The 22,080-nt window shown below is 44.5% G+C and overlaps 1 long non-coding RNA gene across 1 annotated transcript in view; it reads right to left on the minus strand.

Annotated features, from left to right (window-relative positions):
• Positions 1-807: 807 nt before the first annotated feature.
• LOC132209154 (uncharacterized) overlaps positions 808-22,080 on the minus strand; it is a 251,703-nt gene continuing 230,430 nt past the window's right edge. Inside the window, exons 7-8 of the long non-coding RNA XR_009445246.1 lie at positions 6,089-6,142; positions 808-1,008 (exon numbers count right to left, since the gene is read on the minus strand). This is a non-coding gene — a long non-coding RNA (uncharacterized LOC132209154). The remainder of the gene's footprint in view (positions 1,009-6,088; positions 6,143-22,080) is intronic.

The following is a 22,080-nucleotide window of genomic DNA, read 5'->3' on the forward strand; positions in this document are numbered from 1 at the left end:
AATTCTCTGATTCTATGATTCTGGAGCAGGGAACAGTGAGTGGACAGCACGGGACAGTTCACCTATCTTCTCCTTTATCCATCTTCTATCTGCCTCCCCACTTCTCCCTATTTTTTACAGAATCCCCTTCTCCTCCCCCATTTTTGAAGAAGGGTCTCGACCCGAAACGTCAGCTTTCTTGCTTCTCTGATGCTGCTCGGCCCGCTGTGTTCATCCAGTTCGACACTTTGCTCTCTCAGATTCTCCAGCATTGGCATGTTCCTACTATCTCTTGAGGAAACTTACTTGTTTTTGCACCCAAACTGTGGTGAGAATGTGGAACGCACCGACTGTGTGGGTGGTAGAGGCAGAAAGCATGATAACATTTAACAAGTCTGTGATTGGGCATTTGCGATGCCAAGGCATACAAGGCTCTGGGTCGAGTGCTGGGAAATGTGATGAGAATAGTTCGGGACTTGCATCTTGTGAGGGCACATACAATTTGCTGAAGGGTCTGTTCCATTGCCATGGCACTCTATTATGCTGTCCCTCAATGATCCTGTGACAAGCAAGTGAAGGTTTACAGAAACAGGTACTTTTCAAGGACAATGCCAAAAGGAAAAGTGATGCACAGTCAAAGTGCATGTAAGAATTTAACCAAGGATTAACACCATTGAAGAACTGGAATTTGTGCCAATGCACCAAACCTGCAGATGAAAATGCAGTGCCCAGTTTGATTGCAAACTGCAACAACCACCAGTTAGTAACATGATCAATGGAAATATCTGAATGCCTGCTGTTGTGATCTCAAGCATTTACCTGCGTCGAGTGAAATCCACCACCATAGTTCTGTTGCATCGTTAGCCACCTCGCAATCGGTGTTGCATAGTCAATATCATTCCTTGACAATGCTTGAAGCAAGGCATAAGCAGTGGTTTCCACAGTCATCGCAAAAGCCTATGCTGCTTCAATTGGATACGGCTTCTCGTCCTCCAACAATGGAGACTTTCCAGTTACCAACATCACAATCTGTCATTTGAGAAAGGGATTAGCTGAGAATAAAATTTACATCATATAGATTTTTGTTTGCATTTCACCAACACAACAATGGTTTTCTGGTCAAGATCCACCATTGTCTCACCACTGATGTCCATAACATTCTCCATACTTCCCGCTCAGTGATGGGTCCTTTTGTTTGGGAAAAATAGGCACCTTCGAATGCAAATGAATCAAGATGAGCTTTAGTTTCTCATCAGGCTACATGGCAGTTATTACAAGATGTTACGAACAAAAGGTGAAGAGGCAGATGAAACCATTCAGAGCATCAGTCTGGATGATCTTCTTGCCCTCATCCTGAGGAGGCATCACAGATCTTAACTTACACACAATTCAAGTTATTTCACGCAATGACAAGACTGAATGTTCTGGATACTGCAAATGCCATGGCACCTGGCAGCATCCGACAAACTGTATTGGAACAATGTGCCCCAAGGTCAGCACACCAACAGTAAATGTTTTTCAGTACATTTTTAAACACTTGCGACACTCACATTTCAGAGAAAGATGACCTATCACGCAATCGGCAGACAAATTGTGCTGACCAATTATGGCCTCAATGTATTCTCAATCATCAGCAAAGTAATGCAACATCTGGATGACAGTGCTGTCAAACAGCTGCACACTGAGGTTCAGTTTACTTTTCGTCAGGCTCGCACTTCTCATAACCTCATTCAGGATTTACCACAAATATGATCAGAGATCCTGAGCTTGAAAAGGAAGGAAAGTGCAATCTGTCATTTCCACCAAGGCAACTTCTGATTGAATGTGGTGTGAAGCAGAGGAATAGGAAGTTGAGTCAGTGGCATTCACTGGATACCTGCACTGGTTGAAGTCATGTCTTCATTTGAACCAAAGTGGAGACATGAATGTTCACTGAATATTGTCCAGGTATCCAGCAGAATTCATGACTTTTCCAACAGTGAAGTCAACGATGAGAAAATACAGTGAGACTTGGACAACGATCAGGCTGGGCCTGATAAAGGATAAGTAACATTTGCACCACACAAGTGCTAAGCAGCAATCAGCTCCAACAAGAGAGAATATGACCATATCACAAAATTCCATGTCCTTACCTGAACATCATCCTTACATTTTTGTTTTAAATGTACAAGTGCTATCCAAGCCATGCAAGGCTATGCGCCAGGTGTTGGAAATGAGGTTAGAACAATTCACTGCTTCTCTTTGACTGTCACAGAATCCGTGAGCTTAAGAATTTAATTCTCCTGTATTGTAAACTACTGAGGTGCTTGGCTATCCACTTAATCAAGGTTAACACTGATCTAAAACTAAACCGGGTCAGTTATCTAATCAGCAGGAGCCAGGTCCGTGGTACAAACCGCCCTGCTGTGGAACAGGGTCAGGCAAATCCAAGTGAGTGATCGTGGTTGGAGATTCATTCGTTGGGGGCAGAGTGTCTGTAGCCACATTTGAGACACCAGGGCTGTGTGTTGCTTCCCTGGTGCCAAGGTCAAGGACATCTCTGAGTGGTTGCAACAAATTCTTAAGGGGGAGGGTGAGCAGCCAGGGGCCATTGTGCACATTGGTACCAATGACGTAGGTAGAAAGAGGGATGTGATCCTGTGGACTGTGTACAAGGAGTTAGCAAAGAGGCTGAAAGGCAGGACCTAGAGGGTAATAGTTACTGGGTTACTACCAAAGTCACATGTTCGTGAGCTAAATTATAGAAAGATAGGTGAGACGAATGCATGGTTAAGGAGCTGGTACTGGGGCCAGGGTTTCAAGTTCATGGATAACTGGGTCCACTTCTTCGGCAAGGGGTGACCTGTGTAAGAGGGATGGGTTGCACCTGAACTGAACGGGAACAAATATCTTCACACGGAGGTTTGCTAGTGCTACTTAGGATGATTTAAAGACTGGCAGGCAGCTGGAAACGAGAGCAGCAGGTCAGCAAGTCGATGAATTGATGGCAGGTACATGTTAGGACCAACAAATCAGAAAAGAATGGCAGTCAGAGACAGGTACATGAACATGATGGCACAAACAAGCTGACGTATGTTTCTTTCACTGCAAGGAGTATTATAGGTAAGGCAAATGAGCTTAGAGCCTGGATCAGTACATGGGACTCTGATGTTGAGGCCATTACAGAGGCTTGGTTGAGACAGAGACCGGACTGGTTGCTCAATGTTCCAGGGTTTCATTGTTTTCGACAAGATAGAGGGGAAGGTAAAAGAAGGAGGTGCACTCCTAACCTGTGGGAAATGTTACATCTGCACCGAGAAAGGACATTCAGGAGGGCTTGCCCACTGAGGCAATAGAGGTAGCGTTCAAAAATAAGATAGACACAATCACTCTGATCAGATTAAACTAATAGCCTGCTCCCCTGTTGCCACTGACACACTGAGGAACAAATATGTAGGCAGCTTGTGAAACGATGCACTAACTCAGTTGTCACAGTCAGTGAATTTAACCTCCACGGTATTGACTGGGACTCCCTTACAACAAGAGTTGAAATGAGGCTGAATTTGTTAAGTCTATCCAAGAGAGTTTCTTGACACAGTATATGGATAGAAGATGGGCCATGCTGGACTTTGTCCTGGTCAGGTAACTGGTGAGAAGGGTGGGAAAGCATTTTGGAAATAGTGATCACAACTCCTTAAATTTTAAGATTGCTATGAAGAAGGATAAGTCAGGACCTTGGGGGAGAGTAAATTATATCAATTTTAGGTAGGAGCTGGGGTGTGTTAATTGGGAGGAGCTGTCACATTTGCCATATGGGAATTGTTTAAAGGCCTGCTTATGAGTTTAGGATCAGGAAGGAGGAAGGAAAGGATGGCGAGGTAAAGACCCTTGGATAATTGGGGAGGTTGTGAAGTTCGTCAAAAGGGAAAAAAACAGAAATATGTCAGGTTTAGGAAACTAAAATCGAACAGGGCCGACATAAGAAAAAGCAGAAAAAGAAAGAGCGATGAAATGACCTTGGCAAGGAGGGTTGAAGGAAATCCCAAGGCATTCTGTGCACACATCAAAAACAAGGGGATAAATAGTGAGAAAGTAGGACCATTCAGGATAAAGGAGGGAACTTGTGTACGGAAGCAGAGGATATGGGCAAGATCCGAAATGAGTACTGTGCATCACTATTCACTCAGGCGAAGGGTGTGGATGATAGTGGGATTTGTGTGGAGCATGCTCATATGATAACAGCATTTTGAGATCAACAAAGAGCATTAAGGTGGATAAGTCCTCAGGACCCAATGGTATCTACTCAAGGATTTTGAGCGAGGTGAGAGAGGAGATTGTCGGGGCATTCAGCGATATCTTTGTATCCTTGGTAACCACTGGAGATGTACTGAGGACGAGCAAGTTGCTAAATGTTCTTCTTCTGTTCAAGAAGGTAAATAGGGTCAATCCAGGAAACTATAGACTAGAGAGTCTCTCATCGTTCATTGGGAAGCTATTGGACAGAATTCTTAGGGATTGTATTTATCTGTATTTGGAACAGCATGGCCCAATTAGGGACAGTCAGCATGGCTTTGTGCAGGGCAGGTCATGTCTTGTCTTACTAAATTGATTGAATTTTTTGAGGAGGTAACTAATGTGATCATTGAAGATAGAGTGGTGGATATTGTTGACATGGATGTTAGCAAGGCTTAAAACAAGGCGCTTCACCGTAGGATCATCCAGAAGATGAAGATCCATGGGGTCCGTGGTCACTTAGCTGCTTGGATTCACAACTGGCTTGCCCAGAGAAGGCAGAGGGTGGTGGTGGAAACGTGCTTTTTAGGCTGCAGATCCAGGACTATTGTGTTCTGCAGGGATCTGTACTGGGACCTCTGCTGTTGTGGTATATATATAAAATGACTGAGGTGACAAGATAGATGGATGGGTCAGTAAGTTTTTAGACGATAGAATGATTGGTAGAGTGGTAGTTAGGGTAGAAAGTCATAAAAGGATACAGAAGGATACAGATCCATTGCAGAAATGGCAAGTGAATTTTAATCCATTAAGTGTGAAGTGCTCCACTTTGGGAAATTAAATGTTCAGGAAAAATATACAGTTAATGGCAGGACCCTGAGCAGCATTTGTGTACACAGGGATCTTGGGATTCAGTTCATAGCTCCCCGAACGGGGCCACACAAGTTGATAGAGTGGCAAAGAAGACGCATGGCATGCTTGCCTTTATTAGTTCAGGAATCGAGCACAAGAATCAGGATGTCACGTTCCAGCTTTAGAACACTTTGGTTCGGCCTTAAGTATTGCACTCTTACGAATTGTATCCAATTCTGGTCGTCATGTTACAGGAAGGGCGTGGAGGTTTTGAATAGGGTGCAAAAGAGGTTGCCTGGATTTGAGGGCTTGAGCTAGAAAGGGGAGGCTGGAAAGACTCAGACTATTTTCTCTGCAGACGTTGAGGGAAGACTTGATCGAGGTTTACAAATTTATGACATGCATAGACAGATTCTGACTTGTAACCCTTCTCCCAGATTTGCAATGTCTAAAACTGGGGGCATGTATTTAAGGTGAGAGGGGGAAAGTTCAAAGGAGATGTCAGAGACAATTCTTATATACAGAGAGTGGTAGGAGTCTGAAAAGCACTGCCGGGGTGGCTGTGGAAGCAGATACAATAGGGCCGTTTAAGACACTTTTATATATGTACATGAATATACAAGGAATGTAGGGATATGAATCAAGGACATTCAGAAGGCTTTAGCTAAATTTGGCATCATGTTTGGCACAACATTGCATGCCAAAGGGCCTGTTCCTCTGCTGAAGTGTTCTCGGATCTATGTTCATCAATGTGACTGGAACCGTAGATCAGAGACAATAGATTCTACAGCAAGTAACTCACTTTGGACTTCTCAACATCTGTCCACTGCCGAGAAACTCCAAATCCGGGTGTCAATGAAATACTCTTCACTCAGCTGAACGAGTGCGACTCCGACAACACTATCGATAAACGACAGCAATGCAGTCAAATCATCCCATTGATTGATCCCCCTTCTTACGTAAGGATATAGGAAAACAAGTCAGCCATTCAACCCTTCAAACACTTTCTACCATCCAATGAGATTAAAACTTAATTGTGGCCTACCTCCATATTGCCTTTGGTCCATATCCCTCAATGCTGTTTTTCCTTTCGGTCGAACTGAAAATTTACAATTAACAATGGATCTAGAATGAACTGTTGTTTGAGATGGGGAGTTACAATGAGACAATGCACCAATTCATCAAACTCCTTCCACAGTACCTGATAATTGTGTGAACCCTACCACCCAAAAATATTTAAACAGCAGCTCCAGAATCTGCATGTTCCCTGTCAAAATCAGCAGAATCCTGATCTGGAACTGTATGACTGTTACTTCATTTCCACTGAGTAAAAGCAATTCATCTCCTGTCCTCAGTCGTTCATTAATATATTCATACCACGTGCATTGCAGCTATTCAACAGGCCAATTCTCCACAACCCTCTCAACAGCAATTCTGGATGGATAGCAAATGCAGCCCAAGAAAGCAACATCAATGACATGCTCGTGAATTTTAAAAATTATAATGACAATATTTGCGGATTATAACAAATCTCTGACTTCATGACGTCGCAAATCCATTCTCCCCCTCTCCCCACTGCTTGGATGTGCATTCATGATTGTGATTTACAAAGAACAGCAACTAATTTGAAACAATTAACTTGCAAAAATAGAACAGAAATCTAGTTTTGTGCAAAACCGATGCAAAACAGATAGTAGCGGATAGCGAAGGGGACTGTTGGAGAATGCAGAATATAGACAGATTGGAGAGTTAGGTGGAGAAATGGCAGATGGAGTTCAATCTGGGCAAATGTGAGGTGATGCATTTTGGAAGATCCAATTCAAGAGCGAACTTTACGGGAAATGGAAAAGCCCTGGGGAAAATTGATGCACAGAGAGATCTGGGTGTTCAGGTCCATTGCACCCAGACGGTGGCAACGCAGGTCAATAGAGTGGTCAAGGAGGCATACGGCATGCTTTCATTCATCAGACGGGGTATCAAGTATAAGAGTTGGCACGTCATGTTGCAGTTTTATAGGACTTTGATTCACATTTGGAATACGGCGTACAGTTCTGGTCGCCACATTACCAATAGGACGTGAATACTTTGGAGATGGTGCAGAGGAGGTTCACCAGGATGTTACCTGGTTTGGAGGGCACTAGCTATGAAGAGAGGTTGAGTAGATTGGGATTATTTACATGAGAAACACGGAGGTTGAAGGGGGGGACCTGATTGATGTCGACAAAATCATGAGAGGTATAGGCAGCGTGGATAGCAAGAAGCTTTCTATCTCAGAGTGGGGGGATTACTAGACGTCACAATTTCAAGGTGAGAGGGGAAAAGTTTAAGGCATATGAGTGGAAAGTTCTTTATGCAGAGAGTCGTGGGTGCCTGAAACGCGTTGTCAACGCAGGCGTTCGAGGCGGCACAATAGCGTCATTTAAGATGTATCTAGACAGAAACATGAATGGGCAGGGAGCAAAGGGAACAGATCCTTGGAAAATAGGTGACAGGTTTACATAAAGGATCTGGAATGGCGCAAGCTTGGAGGGCCAAAGGGCCTGTTCCTGTGCTGTAATTTTCTTTGTTCTTTTCCTCTTTGAAACAGTTTGAAGGCTGGCTATCAGCGAGACAACAGCAGCGATCCCTGGGATTCGTCATTAGAAACATGAAGGAGTTTCCAACATCAATTGGACAGAGAGCGTATATGAAGATTCAAGTCACTATTTCATCTACAACTTTCCACTCACACCGGTGCAATGCCCTTTCAGAACTACAGTGCATGTTAGTCCAGAACATGCTGCACTCAAGCCACTTCCATTTTTCCACTTCCTGAACTACAATTTGATCCCTTCATTTCCTGGTTTGTTTGCTTTTATGTTTTTCTAGTCTTGAAGATTTCTACAGTACAAATTTACAGTTGCCCTATTATAGGAAGGATATTTTTAAGCAAGAGTGGGCACAGAAGAAATTTACCAGATCGTTGCTGAGCATGGAAGGTTTCAGTGATAAAGGAAGGTTGGGTCAGCTGGAACTTTTTTCACTGGAGCAAAGGGGGATGAAAGGTGACCTGATCGAGGTTAATAAATAGGACAAGGCTGGAGGGATATGGGCCACGAAGAGGCAGTTGGGACTAGTTTAGTTTGGGATTATGTTGGACCTAAGGGCCCATTTCCACGCTGTACGACTATGACTCTATAAAATAGGCTGACAAGGTCAAGTAACACATACCGTACCCAAACGAGAAAAAAAAGCACAGCATCCCCCTCAAATTACATCTCACCACAGGACAAGTTAAGGCCAGGCTACTACATAGAACAAACATCAACACTGCATCTCAAACCTCCACTGGAATTGAATAGTTTTGCATTTATCTTGATAAGTGAAACCACATTCTCTTCTCCAACCCTCTGGTACTTCCCTTGTGAGAGGAATTGAAAAATTGGTCAGGGCCACTGAGAGATAATGGGAACTGCAGATGCTGGAGATTCCAAGATAATAAAATGTGAGGCTGGATGAACACAGCAGGCCAAGCAGCATCTCAGGAGCACAAAAGCTGACGTTTCGGGCCTAGACCCTTCATCAGAGAGGGGGATGGGGGAATTTTCTTTGAGGTAACAAGGTGTACAGCTGGACGAAAACAGCCGGCCAAGCAGCATCAGAGCAATAGGAAGGCTGACGTTTCAGGCCTAGACACTTCTTCAGAAATGGAGGAGGGACAGGGGGTTCTGAAATAAATAGGGAGAGAGCGGGAGGCGGATAGAAGTTGGATAAAGGAATAGATAGGTGGACAGGAGACAGGCAGGTCAAAGAAGCAGGGATGGAGTGCAGGTGGGAAGTTAGGGAGCAGACAGGGCAGTCCAGAGAGGACGAACAGGTCAAGGGGGCGGGAAGAGGCTAGTAGGTAGGAGCTGGGGGTGGGGCTTGAGGTGGCAGGATGGAATAGGTGGGTTGGTTTTGGGTTGCGGGAGCAGGAGGGGAGATTTTGAAGCTTGTGAAGTCCACATTGATACCACTGAGCTGCAGGGTTCCCAAGCGGAATATGAGGTGCTGCTCCTGCAATCTTCTGGTGGCACTGCAGGAGACCCAGGATGGACATATAATCTGAGGATTGGGAGGGAGAGTTGAAACGGTTCGCGACTGGTAGGTGCAGTTCTTTCGTGCATTAGTGACTTGCAAAGGTCCCGAAGCCTCCGCTTGGTTTCCCCGATGTAGAGGGGGCTACAATGGGAACAGCGAATACAGTATATCACATTAGCAGATGTGCAGGTGAACATCTGCTTGATGTGGAAATTTCTTCTTGGCGCTTGGGATGGGGGTGAGGGGGGAGGTATTGAGACAGGTGAGGCACTTCCTGCAGTTGCAGGGAAAAGTGCCGCGTGTACGGGGTGCTGGAGGGGAGTGTGGAGCGCACAAGGGAGTCACCTAAGGGTGGCGAGGGAAAAGAATGTCTTCGGTGGTAGGGTCAGAGTGCAGATGGCAGAAGTGTCGGCGATGATGCATTGAATCCGAAGGTTGGTGGGGTGGTACGTGAGGGCGAGGAGGACTCTGTTTTGGTTGTTGTTACGGGGAGCGGGTGTGAGGGGTGAGTTGTGGGAAATGTGGGTGACCCGGTCGAGGGTGTTTTCGACCACTGCGGGGGGGTGGGGGGTAGTTGCGGTCCTTGAAAACTAAAACTTCTCTTTTAAATCCTCCCACCTCCTCCAGGCAAAGTGGGTGGCCAGGGTATCCACATGGGCCCAAGCTATGCCTGCCTCTTTGCAGGTTACATGGAACGATCCCTCTTCCGTACCTACACTGGCCCTAAACCCCACCTCTTCCTCCGTTACATTGATGACCGTATCGGCGCCACTAATGTGGTATGCTGCAAAATGTGCTATGTGGTAATCCTTTCACCATGTATATTTCGTAATCAAACAACAACCGAAAGGAAGACAACAAAATGTGGGGCTGGATGAACACAGCAGGCCAAGCAGCATCTCAGGAGCACAAAAGCTGACGTTTCGGGCATAGGCCCTTCATCAGAGAGGGGGATGGGGAGAGGGTTCTGGAATACATAGGCGGAGAGGGGGAGGCGGACCGAAGATGGAGAGAAAATAATACAGGTGGAGAGGAGAGTATAGGTGGGGAGGTAGGGAGGTGATAGGTCAGTTCAGGGAAGACGCACAGGTCAAGGAGGTGGGATGAGGTTCGTAGGCAGAAAATGGAGGTGCGGCTTGAGGTGGGAGGAAGGGATGGGTGAGAGGAAGAACAGGTTAGGGAGGCAGAGACAGGCTGGGCTGGTTGTGAGATGCAGTGGGGGGAGGGGACGAACTGGGCTGGTTTTGGGATGCAGTGGGGGAAGGGGAGATTTTGAAGCTGGTGAAGTCCACATTGATACCATTGGGCTTCAGGGTTCCCAAGCGGAATACGAGTTGCTGTTCCTGCAACCTTCGGGTGGTATCATTGTGGCATTGCAGGAGGCCCAGGATGGACATGTCGTCTGAGGAACGGGAGGGGGAGTTAAAATGGTTCGCGACTGGGAGTTGCAGTTGTTTATTGTGAACCGAGCGGAGGTGTTCTGCAAAGCGGTCCCCAAGCCTCCGCTTGGTTTCCCCAATGTAGAGGAAGCCACACAGGGTACAATGGATACAGTATACCAACTGCACCTCCCAGTCGCGAACCAATTTAACTCCCCCTCCCATTCTTTAGAATGACATGTCCATCATGGGCCTCCTGCAGTGCCACAATAATGCCACCCCAAGGTTGTAGTAACAGCAACTCATATTCCGCTTGGGAACCCTGCAGCCCAATGGAATCAATGTGGACTTCACCAGCTTCAAAATCTCCTCTTCCCCCACCGCATCCCAAAACCAGCCCAGCTCATCCCCTCCCCCCACTGCAACCCAAAACCAGTCCAGCCGGTCTCCGCTTCCCTAACCTGTTCTTCCTCTCACCCATCCCTTCCTCCTACCTCAAGCCGCACCTCCATTTCCTACCTACTACCTCATCCCGCCTCCTTGACCTGTCCGTCTTCCCTGGACTGACCGATCCCCTCCCTACCTCCCCACCTATACTCTCCTCTCCACCTATCTTCTTTTCTCTCCATCTTCGGTCCGCCTCCCCCTCTCCCCCTATTCATTCCCGAAACCTCTCCCCATCCCCCTCTCTGATGAAGGGTCTACACCTGAAACGTCAGTTTTTGTGCTCCTGAGATGCTGCTTGGCCTGCTGTGTTCATCCAGCTTCACACTTTATTATCTTGGATTCTCCAGCATCTGCAGTTCCCATTATCTCCTGGGGGTTACCATTGACTAGAAACTCAACTAGGCTTGGCACACAAATAGATTGGCTACAAGAGCACATCAGAGGCGAGGAATACTGTGGTGAATAATTTACCTCTTGACTCCCTAAAGCCTGTGCATCATCGACAAGACACAAGTCAGGAATATGATGGAATACACCCTTCTCGCCTGGACAGCTGCAGCTCCAACATTCAAGAAACTTGACACCTTCCAGGACAAAGCAGCATGCTTGATTGGTCCCATATCCTTTCCCACGACTACTGACACTCAGTAGCAGCACTCTGTACTATCTACAAGATGCACTGCAGAAATTCACCAAAGACTCTCAGACAGCACCTTCCAAATCCACTACCAATTCCACCTAGGACAAGCACAGCAAATACATGGGAACACCACCACATGCCTGTTCCCCGCCGAGCCACTCAGCATCCTGACTTGGAAATATATCACTGTTTTTTTTCCACTGTTGCTTGGTCAAAAGACTGGAATTCCCTCCCTAACAGCATTGTCGGTCAACCTACAGCACGCGGATTGCAATGGTTCAAGAAGGCAGCTCACCACCACCTTCCCAAGGGCAACCAGGGACGGGCAATAATGCTGACCCAGATAGTGATGGCCCACGTCCCACAACTGAATAAAAATAAACATAAGAACACACACACAGTAACATGACAATGACTAGAAAATCTGTTTTTTTTTTGTTTGCTTTCATGATACTTATTGTGGGAATAAATCCCAGCCAGATTAGCAAGAAGAATGTCCATGATTACATGTGGGATTTTTTGCATCGAGCTGAGAGGGTTAATGTTTCATCTTAATTACAATACCTCAGGCAGTGTTGCACTCTATATGTCGTCCCCTGCTGTGGGATTTGAACCCCTGAACTACCAGGCAATATATCTCATAAATTTCACTTCTGAGGGTAGGAGATAATAACTTGCAGAAACTATCCTGATGTATCAATGGATTTCCCCTTAGACACAGAACCTTTTCATCATGTTTGTGCAGAAATGACCAAGTTTCTGCATTCAAAGGACAAGCAACAGCTAACACTGCTGGAGAGACTCGGAGAGAGAGAGAGAGAGAGAGAGAGAGAGAGCACCAAAAGATGAAAGCGCCATGTGAAGAAATTTCAGTGAGAAATGCAAAAACGTTCCAAATGAAAATTCAAACACAGAAAGCACAATTGCAGTATTATACTGAACGCTGAATTTAATGGAAGTGATGGACATTAAGCGAAGAAAAAAAACAACACTGAACGGTTTGTGTCTTGTATTTTATAGCTGTACTAGCATGATAGATTTTCATACAGCTCCTGGTCCATTATTAATTGGTGGGTTTTCAGTGATGGTAGCTATACCCATATTTAAAGCCCACCTCTAGCTGCCCGCAGTGAATTGTATTGAATTATTTATTGTCACTTGCAGTGAATAATACGGTAAGATACAGTGAAAAGCTCCAACTGTTTCCGCAATACAGTGCCATTATGGATGGTCTGAGAATAAAAAGAAAGTTTTTGTTCCACTGCCTCCAGGATGACTCTGAGCCGGCTCACCAAAGACATCTGCACTGCCAGCCCTCTTGCGCCGTCTTGCACCATCTGTGCCAGGTCCACCAACATAGGTGTCGCCACTCTTCAGGAGCCTTGCCACGGGGCTCACATCACTGTCACCAAGTCCCGTGCTCAACACATAATCGCCCCACATACGGGAATTCCCGATTGCAATCCGTCGCCACCTTGCCAATAACCAGGGGTCCCTGCTCCAGGCCTGCAATCAGCGGTGCCTGCCCGCACTGCCACCTTGATGATGCCAGGAGTTCCCACTCTAGGTCCACCACATCCAGGAGTCCCTGGCTCTGCTGGCGACCACCTCGCCAAGAGCCTCGCTCTGGCTGCCTTCACCCAAGGTGTTGACTTGCCGGTGCCGCCATCTTGAAGCATGCGCAGCAGCTGCTGGCCCCACGTGAGGACATCCCTGATGCCATTGCCATGGTTTCTGACTGCCAGGAAGCAGCTGCCAGTCTTCACGTGGCCCGTGCTCACTGCAACGTCAATCCGGGTGACTCACACGCCAAAAAGATAATCCAGGAAAAAAAAGCAGAAATAAAAAGAATAAAAAGTGAAAGAAAACAGATGGGAGTGGGTGAGCCCCAGGCAAGAGCCCAGACACAACACTGCTACTCCCTCCTACAAGCAGTGCAGTGGTTTCAGGCACTTGAAGAGTTTGAGTAACAGGCTGAGGTCCAGTTCCTGTTCCTATCTCAGCCAGAGATAACAAGGTATAGAGTTGGATGAACACAGCAGGCCAAGCAGCATCATAGGAGCAGGGAAGCTGACGTTTTGGGCCTAGGCCCCTCTTCAGAAATTTCTGAAGAAGGGCCTAGGCCCGAAACATCAGGTCTCCTGCTCCTATGATGCTGCTTGGCCTGCAGTGTTCATCCAGCTCTACACCTTGTTATCTCAGATTCTCCACCATCTGCAGTTCCTACTGCTTATGTCAACCATCTTGTGTGGAAATGTTGTTCAGTGCAGAAAATACAACAAATGCAGACTAGCGTGGTGGCTTGCCTGACAGATATCAGGATGCCATTTAGGAGTTTGCGACAAACCAAAAGCTTTTGTCGTCATTTCCTGATGCCAGTCTGTTGTTTCCAGCATGCACTGAGAGACCACTTACTTACTGATTTTCAATCATGAAGGAGCCACGGGTTTCCATGAAAGACACTTGGAACATTGAAGGCAATGCCAGGGGCTCATGTCTTTGGAGTGTTCTGCCAGTCATGTCTAAAATAGACCAGCAGGTGAAGCAAAGTGATAATGGGAACTGCAGATGCTGGAGAATCCAAGATAATAAAATGTGAGGCTGGATGAACACAGCAGGCCCAAGCAGCATCCTGAGATGCTGCTGGGTCTGCTGTGTTCATCCAGCCTCACTTTTTATTATTAAAGGTGAAGCAAAGGGCAGTTTTCAACCTTAAAAGCTCCAACACGCAGCCACAATCAGCAGCTCTCACTGCACAATGGACGGTTCCTGCTTATTATTTCACGTTTGGAGTGCGCTCTAATGAGTACAGTTCATTTTTAATACACGAATTATTTCAAACATCAATTCAGAATGCGTAAACATTTTTGCATTAATTCAGCTTTAATTGGCCAATTTGCTCTCATAACAAGCATTGTTGCAAAACAATCTGACCCAGAGCTGAAAGATTAAAACATCCTGTAAAAGCCAACACATGAGAATTGTTAAGAATGATATTCACTCGTTCACATCACCCATTTGGATCTTTGCAGCTCTTAAAAAGGTGAATCCTGCTCTCTGTGTTTAAATAGGTTTCCAGTGGATGCTTCTGTTGCTGGTCATGAATGCCTCTGTTGGCATTGCTGAGATGTTGACTGCTCTGCGCTAACCCTCTACTAATTTTGCATTTATGGGCTTTATATCATACTAATGTACCTATCACAGCAACTTTATTCAGAACTGCAGATCATCCAGCTTGTTTAAATCTGAGCAAGGTGAAGAACTTTGAATATGGGAAAAGAAAAGCATATTTTGTGTATCATTGTCAGCTGTTTATCTCTAGCATTAGAAAGTTAGGCAGTTCTGAACAGTTTGATTAGAAAAGTAGGTCAATCATAATTTCTATTTAAAAAATGGACCAAAAGAGTGGGCACTGCAGGGGATAGGGTGCTTTATTTCCCCATGAGAAGAAAGAAAGCAAAAAGGGGAAAAAATCTAGGCAGTTATGATTCCATTATTTCCCACTCCCAGACTTAGAGTTCCACTACCTTGAATCAGTATTCAACAACCTTTTGTCATCCAACCATCCTGAGAGACTAATTGGAACAGTCTTAAAGAAAAACTGCATTAGTGCAATGCTTTTCACAAGTTCAGGGCATCTCAAAGCAATCAAAGCCAATGAAATACTTTCTGAATTGTAGTCACCACTGTAAAGTAGAAAACAGCAAACTACTGCAAGCAACAATGTAACCTTGTTTTGCCCATGAAAACACAAATTTTGATTGCATTATGTTAACTGTTGAGCTCAATGACATTCAAAAAGAAAGTCAGAATTCCATTTAATAGTTAAAAACAGTAACACTACTGAAACTTATTTTAAAACCTGTACTGCAACAGATGACCAAAACACCATTGATTAAGCATTATTATGAAAGACAACTTAGATTTTGAACTACAAAAAGGATCATTTGCCTTTTAAACTTACCCACACATTGCACATTCCATGCACATTGTAAACCATATGCAGTAGCTCCAACCCTACAATGGATTTGTATTTCCATGTTTTACATTCTAGCAGCTTCAAGTGGCCCTCTCCAGGTACTTCCCTCAATTTTTATAGTTTCCTAATCCACCAGGACTAGTAAAGTCTATCTCAATGGATTTTCTTCCCCGACCATGTCAAGACAAATCTCCTGCGATCTTTATATCTCTATGCCTATGAAATGCATCTCTTCAACTAGAGTTGGTCTCATACCACAGCCAGTTCACAAAGTCAAGTGATAATGGGAACTGCAGATGTTGGAGAATCCAAGATCATAAAATGTGAGACTGGATGAACACAGCAGGCCCAGCAGCATCTCAGGAGCACAAAAGCTGACGCTTTGGGCCTAGACCCTTCATCAGAGAGGGGGATGGGGTGAGGGTTCTGGAATAAATAGGGAGAGAGGGGGTGGCACACCGAAGATGGAGAGAAAAGAAAATAAGTGGAGAGGAGAGTATAGGTGGGGAGGTAGGGAGGGGATAGGTCAGTCCAGGGAAGACAGACAGGTCAAGGAAGTGGGATGAGGTAAGTAGGTTGGAGATGGAGGTGTGGCTTGGGGTGGGAGGAAGGGATGGGTGTGGTGCAGTCGGTGGAGGGGACGAACTGGGCCCAGTTCGTCCCCTCCCCCCACTGCACCACACAACCAGCCCAGCTCTTCCCCTTCACCCACTGCATCCCAAAAGTTGAGGGAGGCAGAGACGGGCTGGACTGGTTTTGGGATGCAGTGGGTGGAGAGGAAGAGCTGGACTGGTTGTGTCGTGCAGTGGGGGGAGGGGACGAACTGAACTGGTTTTGGGATGCGGTGGAGAATTAAAAAAAAATTATACAGGTTTAAATCAAACAGAGGCTCAAAAAAGGAGTGGGTTGGATCTGATGTTGGTGGTAGGAAAGAGCTCAGAGGGGCAAAATCAAATGATGTTACAAAGGGGGAATTGGGCACGTCTGACTCTACGTTGTGGATAAGTGATTGGAAGCTCATCTCAGAGTCACATATGACACCACCGAGTGCGCAAACAGGCTCCAGCCTCTGACAGACGCCAGGAAAAGGAATCTGTGGCCAGGAAGCGTAGTTTGTTTTGGGTTTGAAGATAATGGTTTGCAATACAGAATAGAATCACGACAAAAGGGAGATGAAAAATCGAGCACAATATCGGATTCCTCATATAACGAAAATATAATAACAATGACGTGATTGCAAGCTTTCAGGATCTCTGCCATATATTCATTAAGTGGTAATGGAAAACAATGTTGCATTGTTTGGATACAAGTGCATTTTTACAGTAGAAACATTAGAAAAAAAATTATACTGCAATATAGACAGATTAGAGAGAAGTTAAAAATAGTCTTCTGAACTTAAGTTGATGAAAGCTCCGTTAAGCCGATGGTTATGGATCTGTGCCGTTCTTTGCATTAAATCTGTCAGTGCTGGAATTTCACAGAATCTCAAACAGGGCTTTGGGTCAGCTTGGATTGAGGTGAAGTCCAAGACAAATATACAGCTATTATCACAATTCTCCAGCACAAAATAGCCACAAAACATTTGGAAGCAAACAAGACCCCATTTTCTGTTGTCAAAATTGGTTCTGCACCAACAGAATATACAGATGCAAAGACGGCATTCTGAAAAGATTCAACACTGACCAGTGGGCCATCTAAAAACTGGATTGAGGCCATTGGCTATTGTGTGTGAACAGTCCTTCCACCTCTCTGGAAGAAACTTGTGAAAATGGCAAAGGAAATGAGAATGCTTTTTGGCCTGTAGCAATGTAGAACCAATGAGATAAAGGAGAAAAATTGGGTTTCTGATATACAGCGGAAGGGGCAGTATGGTGACTCAGTGGTTAGGCCTCAAGTGCCAGAGACCCAGGTTCGCAGATGAGTGTCTGTGTGCAGTTTGCACGTTCTCCCTCTGTCTGTGTAGGTTTCCTCCAGGTGCTTTGGTTTTCTCCACAGTTCAAACAAGTGCAGGTTAGGTGGATTGGCCATGCTAAATTGTCCATAGTGCCCAGGGATGCGCAAGCTGGGTGGGTTAACCATGGGAAATGCAGGGTTACGGTGACAGGGGGTTGGGTTTGGGTGGGATACTCTTTGGAAGGTCAGTGTGAGCTCAATGGGTCGCATGGTCTGCTTCCATTCTGTGGGGATTCTACGAACTGAATTATCAGTGAGGAGGACCTGATCTTCAAACTTTACATGAGACAAATCAAAATATCTTCCAGCCACACTCTGATAAATGAGCACATATTAGAAATCAGCATTTAGCATACAAGAGCAGCTACAGCTAAATGCATTGTTACTGTTGATTACTGGCTTTAGATATGTAGAAGAAGTACATCCAACAGATTTTCATGTAGGCAGTGTGGTATTCTGCAAAGCTGCATTTGGTCAGTTGATGAGGACACTACTTCTACAACCTCCTCTTAAACAAGCAGATCTCTGATCTCCTACAACTCAGGCCTTGTGTGCAAGCCTTACTCCTTTGACCCATTGCTGGTCAAGCATTTAGCCATTTCCAACCTGAGGTTTGGAATTCATTCCAGAGACCTCTTTATCCCTGTCTCCTCCTATAAGATACTTCTCAAACACTTTCTTTCACTCAGTATGGCTCCCTGTTTGATTCTGCTCCTCTGACATGCCTTGGGGCTTGGTAGCTATGGCAAAGGCACGAGACAAATGCAACTTTGATTACAGATGACAAGTGAATGTGAAGTGTACAGAATCTGTTAGTTCGTGCCAGTTTTAGCAGCTCTGCTGATAGGTTCCTAAAGATTAGCCCTTAGGATCATCCAGACACTTGACTGCATTTACTTAATCCTGGAAAGCATCATTTTGGTCCACTTATCAATAACATTCACACTCGGAGAGAAACAAAAAATGTTGCCAAACCAGAAGTTTGTTGATTTAACAAAACAGAAATAAATCAAGAGTTAAAGAAAAATCTGCTCTCATAAAGACAGATCAGAATATCTGTTTATTTGACAATCATCCAGGACTCTAAGGGCAGAGATCTTCACCTCGTCATTGAGCTTGCTAGGAAAACACATTGCATTGAACGGAACTAATTACAATGGGAAACAAAAACACTTGTCAATAGAAGGGTGACAACTGATAGTCAGCATGTGACATTGCTGTGTTGCTGTTGCCAGGTCTATTTAAGTCACAGTAAACCTTTAGGCTCCTTGAGTCTTAGAAACAGCAGCAGCTTTCCTGAATAAAATACTACATCAAAGTCATTAGATTTCTGACAGCCTGGAACAGTTGCAAGGCCAGATTTGAAACAATAGCTGGTTGAAAATAGGCCACATAACAATCTATGCATGAGGTTTTTCTGTACTTGGGATGAAAATCTAATGTCTCATTTAGTTAAAGAACAAAGCAAAACAAAGGTCATTTTAAAAAATTGAAAAATGCAATCAAAGTTCAACAATGAAGAGAAGGAACAATTGCACTCAAACAGGGAAGTTGGTGCTTAATCGTACAAATTGATTGCTTTGGTTTTGTGTGAATTATAATGGCACTTTTACTTCACACTTAATTTTCAACCTTTTGACTGAGGCGGTCAGTCATATACAGGAAAGTTGAGTTGTGTGTGCACATGCTCTGTTTTATCTGTCCAGAAAATAAGAACAGGAGGCCATTCAGTCCTTGAACTTCTTCCACTGTTCAATTACATCATGACTGTTCTCTGATTTAACTCCAAAAGCCCAACTTGCTTCAACAAGACTCTTATAAAATCTCAGTCACCTTCCAAACTGGTGATCACTACTATTTAGATAAACAAGGAGAACTGACTCATGGGAGCACCACCTTAAAGTCACTCACTATATGTTCTTGGAACTATATCGCTGCTTCTTTGCTGCTGAGTCAGATCCTTCAAACTCCCTCCCTGACAACACTGTGATGTCCTACACCCCATCAAAAGCAGACGTTCAAGAAGGCAGTTCATGACCTTTTTCTCAAGCGCAGATAGGGATGAACAATAAATATGCATTCCAAACTCAAACAGACAAAAAGGATTGATCTCCCACCCTCGATAGGTTTTGAGAAGAAGAGCTTTCCAATGCTTTCAGCAACCTTTGTTCAAGAAGTACGTCTGGAACAGCCTAGCTCTGATTTCAAGGTTACACGCTCCTTGAGCTGCAATAGGATGAAACTGACATTGAGGGTCCTGAGCTCGCTGGGCCTGACATCAGTGAGTTCCAGCTGGTTTCAGAGCTCCATGTGTAGAAATTGCATTGTAAATGCATGTTTTGCAATGAGTTCGGAAACCACCCCATCTATCAGCATCACTGAGAGCACTTTCACTGCACAAACTGCCAGCAATTCAGCAAGGCAGCCCCTTTCGCAAGTTCAATAAACAATGATCAGCAAATGTCGACTTTGTCACCAACATCCCATGAGTTATTTTTTTACAAAAACACATTGCAAAACATTGAAATTTCTTTGACCAAGATAAAGATCTTTTACCGCATGACTGTCAACCGGAATTGCCACTGAACATATTCTTGGACTATAATCACACAAGATGTCCAAGTACTGGACTGTTTTCCTCTATTTCCAAAATTTGTTTAATTAAGAAATTGAAGTATTTAAAGAAACACCATTTTCAACGTCCCTGGATTTTTCTCTCACAATCTTCAATCCTCAAGGAATTCCAGAGAAATCCGAGAAGGTTGGAAATCCTACTCTAAGCCATGTTGATTACAGTTCAGCCACATGAAGACCCACAGCAGAAATTTGCAATCCTGAGTAGACATCATCCTCAAATGCAGGGATAGCTGATGATGGTGACTAACAATGGTGGGCTTACAATGGAAGTTAGACAAGTACATGAATAAAAAAGGAGCAGAAGGACGTGCTGATAAAGTGAAGATGAGGAAGGTATGAGGACTCATACGAAGTATAAATAGCAGCTTACCCTAGTTGAGCAGAATGGCCTGTTTCTGTGCTGTAAATTCAACATAATTCTACACAGGAGTCAGGAAATCTTTCCTGTACGATGAAACATTGAGAAGGCCATGATGAGACTGAGCTGGCAAAAACCAATTCTATCATACTCCCATATTAAAAAAACCTGAAGAGTTCTGAGGAATGGTCACTGGACCCGAAACATTAACTCTGTTTTTCCCTTTGCAGATGCTGCCAGACCTGCTGAGCTTTTCCAGCATCTTTGTTTTTGTTCTATCATACCCTTTCTGGATTGAAACACAAAAAAATAGGAATAGGAGTAGGCCATTCAGCCCTTTGAAGCCAGCTCTGCCATTATGATCGTGCTGGTCATCCAACTCAAGTACCCTGTTCCCTCTTTTAACTATACTGTTTCATCCCTTTCACTGCAGGAACTATGCTTGTCTCCTTCTTGAAAATATTCAACGTATTGGCCCCAGCTGATTTCTTTGGCAGTGAATTCCACAGGCTCACCACTCTCTGCGTGAAGGAATCTCTCCTCATCTAAGTCCCAAATGGCCTACCCATATCTTTACATTATCATTCCTGGTTCTGAACTCCCCCCTCCTCAGAAATATCCTTTCTTGGGTTTACTCTGCCTATTCCAGTTAGAATTTTATAGGTGTTTCGGACACACCCCTCCCCCCCCACCCGCAATCTGCTGAACAGCACTGAATACAGTTCAAATTGATCTTGACTCTCTTCATACAACAATCCTGTCATCCCAGGAATCAGTCAATTTCAAACTCAACATTGGATTGAATATTTCATGGTATTATTTCAAGAAATTCAGTAGCAGTGCCCAAGTATGAATACAGTGTAGGTCAATATTTTTCTCTCAGCTTTGCTTAACAATTCCAGATTATCAGAGGGTATTTGGGATGTTTTTGTCTGCACAATGATATTGGGACTACAAGAGTTAAAGTGTGGGGCAGGCTGCAAAAACTTGGCTTAATTCCCAAATTTAAAAGATTAGGGAGTTTACAAATTGATCTGCTTAAAATGATTTGATGAGGTATATGAAGAGAAACTATTTTTTTCTGGTCATACAGTCTGAAATAAGGGAATATAATGTTAAACTTAGAGCTAGGCTGTTCAGGCTGATGTCAGAAAGCATTTCTTCACCCACTGCAGAGTTGAATCCTGAAATTGGGACCTCACCCCCACCAACTCAAACCCCCTCAAAAAGCTGTTAAATGTGAGGATCAACTGAAAATCTCAAATCTGAGTTTATTTATTTAGGTAAGGGTAGTAAGGAATACAGAATCAAGTTAGGAAATCTATTATTTTAAAATTCATTCACGGGACCTGGGAATCTCTGGCTACATTAACATTGATTGTTCATCGATAATCACCTTTGACTACCAGCGAAGGTAGTGAGAAGCATTTTTTGAATCACTGCATGTTCTGAAATGTAGAAACGCCACATGAAAGGAATTTCCAGGATTTTGCCCCAGTTGACAGTGAAGGAATAATGATAAATATTTCTGAGTCAGGATCATGTGTGACTCGGAGGGGAACCTGCAGGTGGTGGTGATCCTATG

This window comes from Stegostoma tigrinum, unplaced genomic scaffold (genome assembly GCF_030684315.1).
Source record: "Stegostoma tigrinum isolate sSteTig4 unplaced genomic scaffold, sSteTig4.hap1 scaffold_68, whole genome shotgun sequence".
In the NCBI taxonomy this organism is placed as follows: domain Eukaryota; kingdom Metazoa; phylum Chordata; class Chondrichthyes; order Orectolobiformes; family Stegostomatidae; genus Stegostoma; species Stegostoma tigrinum.